The sequence below is a fragment of the Lolium rigidum genome, chromosome 7, assembly GCF_022539505.1.
Source record: "Lolium rigidum isolate FL_2022 chromosome 7, APGP_CSIRO_Lrig_0.1, whole genome shotgun sequence".
NCBI classification, from domain to species: Eukaryota; Viridiplantae; Streptophyta; class Magnoliopsida; order Poales; family Poaceae; genus Lolium; species Lolium rigidum.
This window is the reverse complement of record NC_061514.1, coordinates 290,499,046-290,505,526: the sequence shown is the minus strand read 5'-3', so window position 1 is coordinate 290,505,526 and position 6,481 is coordinate 290,499,046.

Below are 6,481 nucleotides of genomic sequence, written 5' to 3'. Positions count from 1 at the left end.
AACACCCCTTCAACGAGTCCCCAAAGTGTCAAAGATTCATAAATACTCTTAGGCATAAGACAAAATTCAGACATAATATCACAGTTGGCATGAAAAGTTTTACCACCAATAACAATTTTAATACTAGGGTCCCATATTGAAGGTTCAGAGTTCACCAAAACTTGATCAAGACGGTTACGAACATAACTATAATTTTTTTCCAAGGAAGATGCACTTGTCTCAAGAGTGTTTAATCTATTATAAATGCTAATAAGAGCTGAATCAAAGTTATTAGCTGAACTATGTGATGCAACCAATTTCTTTATGGCATTAAAAGCTTGATCACCGTCGCAATGAAGGAAATCTCCTCCCACTACGAGCATCCAAGGCATATCTATAGCGAATCATAAGCCCAAAATAAAAGTTACTAAGGAGCAAACTTAGAGTCATTTGAGGTTCGGTTTACGATAAGAATCAAAAATTCTGGACCAAGCATCTTTAAAACTCTCCTCATCCCCTTGTTTAAAAGTGAAGACTAATTCCTAAGGTGAAGAAGTAACAGGTGCAGAGCTAGACATGATAACAGAAGTAAAAATGCAAGTAACTAATTTTTGTGTGTGTTTTCGATATAGAGAACAAGACAGTAAATAAAGTAAAACTAGCAACTAATTTTTTTTGTGTTTTGATATAATGCAGCAAACAAAGCAGTAAATAAAATATAGCAAGACAAAAACAAAGTAAAGAGATTGGAAGTGGAGACTCCCCTTGCAGCGTGTCTTGATCTCCCAGGCAACGGCGCCAGAAAAAGAGCTTGATGCGTGCAATTAACACACGTCCGTTGGGAATCCCAAGAGGAAGGTGTGATGCGTACAGTAGCAAGTTTTCCCTCAGAAAGAAACCAAGGTTTATCGAACCAGTAGGAGCCAAGAAGCACGTTGAAGGTTGATGGCGGCGGAGTGTAGTGCGGCGCAACACCGGGGATTCCGGCGCCAACGTGGAACCCGCACAACACAATCAAAGTACTTTGCCCCAACGTAACGATGAGGTTGTCAATCTCACCGGCTTGCTGTAAACAAAGGATTAAACGTATTGTGTGGAAGATGATGATTGTTTGCGAAGAACGATAAAGAACAATTGCGATAGATTGTATTTCGGATGTAAAGAATAGGACCGGGGTCCACAGTTCACTAGCGGTGTCTCTCCCATAAGATAGCAGATGTTGGGTGAACAAATTACGATTGGGCAATTGACAAATAAAGAAGGCATAACAATGCACATACATATATCATGATGAGTACTATGAGATTTAATCGGGGCATTACGACAAAGTACATAGACCGCTATCCGGCATGCATCTATGCCTAAAAGTCCACCTTCGAGGTTATCATCCGAACCCCCTCCAGTATTAAGTTGTAAACAATAGACAATTGCATTAAGTATGGTGCGTAATGTAATCAACACAAATATCCTTAGACAAAACATCGATGTTTTATCCCTAGTGGCAACAAGACATCCACAACCTTAGAACTTTACATCACTTGTCCCAGATTTAATGGAGGCATGAACCCACTATCGAGCATAAATACTCCCTCTTGGAGTCACAAGTATCAACTTGGCCGAGCCTCTACTAGCAACGGAGAGCATACAAGAACATAAATAACATATATGATAGATTGATAATCAACTTGACATAGTATTCAATATTCATCGGATCCCAACAAACACAACATGAAGGATTACAAATAGATGATCTTGATCATGATAGGCAGCTCACAAGATCTAACATGATAGCACAATAAGGAGAAGACGACCATCTAGCTACTGCTATGGACCCATAGTCCAGGGGTGAACTACTCACACATCGATCCGGAGGCGATCATGGCGATGAAGAGACCTCCGGGAGATGATTCCCTCTCCGGCAGGGTGCCGGAGGCGATCTCTCCGAATCCCCCGAGATGGGATTGGCGGCGGCGGCGTCTCTGGAAGGTTTTCCGTACCGTGGCTCTCGGTACTGGAGTTTTCACGACGAAGACTATATGTAGGCGGAAGGGCAGGTCAAGGGGCCACACGAGGGCCCCACACAACAGGCCGGCGCGGCCAAGGCTTGGGCCGCGCCGCCCTAGTGTGGCGCCACCTCGTGGCCCCACTTCGTAAGTCATCCGGTCTTCTGGAAGCTTCGTGGAAAAATAGGCCCTTGGGCGTTGATTTCGTCCAATTCCGAGAATATTTCCTTACTAGGATTTCTGAAACCAAAAACAGCAGAAAACATCAACTGACTCTTTGGCATCTCGTCAATAGGTTAGTGCCGGAAAATGCATAATAATGACATATAAAGTGTATAAAACATGTGAGTATCATCATAAAAGTAGCATGGAACATAAGAAATTATAGATACGTTTGGGACGTATCAGTCAGTTCCTGTTTTCTGCTATTTTTGGTTTCAGAAATCCTACACAGGAAATATTCTCGAAATTGGACGAAAGAAAAGCCCACGGTCTTATTTTCCACGGAGCCTTCCAGAAGTCCGAAGAGGAGACGAAGAGGGGCGACGAGGCGGCCACACTCTAGGGGGGCGCGGCCCCACCCTTGGGCGCGCCGCCCTATGGGGTGGGCCCCTCGAGCGTCCCCCGACTCTACCCCTTCGCCTATTTAAGCTCTCCGTCGCGAAAACCCTATTACCGAGAGCCACGATACGAGAAAAGTTCCAGAGACGCCGCCGCCGCCAATCCCATCTCGGGGGATTCAGGAGATCGCCTCCGGCACTCTGCCGGAGAGGGGAATCATCACCGGAGGACTCTACATCATCATGCCCGCCTCCGGATTGATGCGTGAGTAGTTCATCCTTGGACTATGGGTCCATAGAAGTAGCTAGATGGTTGTCTTCTCCTCTTGTGCTATCATGTTTAGATCTTGTGAGCTGCCTATCATGATCAAGATCATGTATGTGTAATGCTACATGTTGTGTTTGTTGGGATCCGATGAATATGGAATACTATGTCAAGTTGATTAATTGATCTATCATATATGTGTTGTTTATGATCTTGCATGCTCTCCGTTGCTAGTAGAGGCTCGGCCAAGTTGATACTTGTGACTCCAAGAGGGAGTATTTATGCTCGATAGTGGGTTCATGCCTCCATTGAATCTGGGACGAGTGATGTAAAGTTCTAAGGTTGTGGATGTGCTCGTTGCCACTAGGGATAAAAAATCAATGCTTTGTCTAAGGATATTTGTGTTGATTACATTACGCACAGTACTTAATGCAATTGTGTGTTGTTTCCAACTTAATACTAGAAGGGGTGTGGATGCTAACCCGAAGGTGGACTTTTTAGGCATAGATGCATGCTGGATAGCGTTCTATGTTATTTGTCGTAATGCGCTAAGTAAATCTCATAGTATGATCATGATATGTATGTGCATTGTTATGCACTCTCTATTTGTCAATTGCCCAACATGCTATTTATCTTATTGGAGAGACACCACTAGTGAACTGTGGACCCCGGTCCATTCTTTTACATCTGAAATACAATCTACTGCAATCTCTGTTCTCTGCTGTTCTTCGCAAACAAACATCATTCTCCACACCATACGTTTAATCCTTTGTTTACAGACAAGCCGGTGAGATTGACAACCTCACTGTTAAGTTGGGGCAAAGTATTTTGATTGTGTTGTGCAGGTTCCACGTTGGCGCCGGAATCCCTGGTGTTGCGCCGCACTACACTCCTTCACCAAAAACCTTCACGTGGCCTTCATCTCCTACTGGTTCGATAACCTTGGTTTCTTACTGAGGGAAAACTTGCTGCTGTACGCATCACACCTTCCTCTTGGGGTTCCCAACGGACGTGTGCTTCACGCGTCATCATCCTTCCTCAAGGGCATTTTTTAGAGCGACTATTTCAAGAGAATTCACTCTTTCTATTTGGCATTTTTTATCAAGAATATCATCTAGTTGTGCTAGACGAATCATGAGAGCTGAAACATGCTTTTTAGTGTCACCTTTCAAGTTAAGAATGAACTCATCGAAATCAAGCATTTCTTGTTTCATTTTTAAGCTAGCATGATCAACCCCTAGAGCATTTGATATGTTAGGCATAGAGAGGTTAGGGGATGATACCTCAGAAGACTTAGCCATGAGGCAACTTTCTTCCTTCATGTGAATATCCTCACTGGGGGATTCAGTTGGTTATGAAGAGTTGGTGGAGAGGGAAGCAAGAGCAACCAACCCATTGGAAGTTTCATCATCATCTTCTTCTTCTTCTTCTTCTTCTTAATCATCATCCCCGGATGTGTATTCTTCTTGAGTTGATAGCACAATAGATGTATCCAAGGAGGACCTTGCCATGAAGCAATGTGCATTCTTGATATGAGGTTTCTCATTGGTGGATTCAAAGAGAGATGAATAGGGAATATTGGTGGTGGCAATGGCGGCCACTTCCTTTGAGGTCTCTTCTTCATCACTACTACTATCATTGTCATTGGAAGAATACTCTTCCTTAGTCATTAGCACAATCCTTGAAGGCCTCTTGTTCTTCTTACTCTTGTTGTAGAATTTCTTATTGGGGGCCTTTGAATCTTTGCTCCTGTCCTTGGGAATGAGCCTTCGACCATGAGTTTCTCTATGCTCATAGGGGCATTCGGCGATGAAATGGTTCTTGTCACCACAATTGTAGCAAGATCTTGATCTTGGGCCCAAGCTCTTGAACCCACTTGAGTTGTTTCTCTTGATGTGATCTTCCTTTGCCTTGGATGGATCAACCCAAAAGGTTTTTGCATGGAATGCCATGTGGTCATTGTAGTGGTATTCCAAATCTTCCGGATAGGACATGCTCCAAGATGTCCTATATGGTTCTTGAGGGTTCACTTCTTCCACGGTATTGACCATCAAGGCAAGGTTTGTACCTCTTGCCATTCCAATAGCACGATTGCGAGAATCTAGAGAGTTTTGTTTGGCCACCTTGAGACCTTGCATCTCGTGCACCACTTGTTGGGAGGTGAGAGAAGTATAGCTTTCTCTCCCAAGGAGACTCTTGACATCAATAGGTTCAAAAGGCATCATGCAATCAATATACTTATCCTTGATCCAAAAGGCATCAATATGTTGGGCACCCACACATTCCCAAAAGCATCGGCAATGGTGATAAGCCTTCTATACATCTCTTGATGATCTTCATCCGGCAACCTCATGAATCCTTCGGCTTGGTTCCGAAGAGCACTATACTTGTTTCTCTTCATGCTTTCACTTCCCATGAAGCTTATGGCCAAACTCTCCCAAGCTTCCTTGGCAGTTGTGAATTTCTGAACAAGGGCTAAGTCCTTTGTCCCCACACTAGTTTGAATCATGTGTAAGGCAATGGAGTTGAGTTGGTTATCAACCTCTTCTCTTCTAGTCAACTTGTCGGGGTTGTAAGGCTTGTAACCTTCCAAGATGATTCTCCAAAGTTCATTGGAAGCACTGCAAACATGAGAGCGAAACTCAAATTGCCATGTAGTAAAATCTTGATCATTAAACTTGGGTGGGTCGCCTCTAGTGTTTATATGAGGATGGTGAGCCGGGATCTCAGGAGAGCGGAAAGGTGGGTGTCGAGGGTACTCCTCGGCAATGCCCTCCGTTTGGGGCTTAGGGTAGATGGAATCCTGTAGGCTGACACGAGACATCGGTTATCAAACAAGCGGGGAAAGCGATTTACCCAGGTTCGGGGCCCTCGATGATATAAAACCCTTACGTCATGCCCGTCTGATCTTGATTATAAAAATATTGAGTTACAATGGGGTGCCAAATGTTTCGGCTGTGATCTCGTCGAGAGGCTAAGTTCTGCGGGGACCTAGCTCTAGACTTATGGTGGCTATGATTGCTAAGATTGCGTGTGTCCTCGGTAGCCCCTCTCCTGGCCCTTATATAGGGAGCCAGGTCTCAAGAGTTCTGTCCGGGCTCGACTAGGTTACAAAGAGTCCTAGCCCTAAACTTTCCTTGTATTCTTCGTTTCTTCGTCTTGTTCTCCAAGGATTCTTCTTCCGCACCGACGTAGTGGCCCACCTCGCCATCGAGTGTCTTCATGGGCCTCTAGTTGGGCCGCATGGGATAGCGCAATAGCAGTTACCCGAAGGGTAATGCCCACGTTAGTAGCCCCCGAGTGTCTAGCCGAAGATATTTCGGGTAGAGACTAAAGCATGCCTCCTCCGAATGTTCTCCTTTCTTGATGAATCTTGTTCTTCTTGTATCAACATCATTTCCTTCTATCGGGTGCGCGTCCAGCGCTCCCGATGGGAGTAGCCCCCGAGTCTAGGTACGGATGCTTGCAACCGTGCGTAGACTCAAGTTGTGCCACTCGAATGTTTTCTTCTGTCGAAGCTTCCTGCGAATCTTCATAAGTCATCCGATACATTTATATCGGGGCTTCAATTTTTCAAATGAGGTTTAACGCGTAAAGGATATCGAGTAGCGTGTCCAGCTTTGCTGGTTAACTGCCGATGGCAAAACAACGCTAGCCTACACAGAATCAAGTCC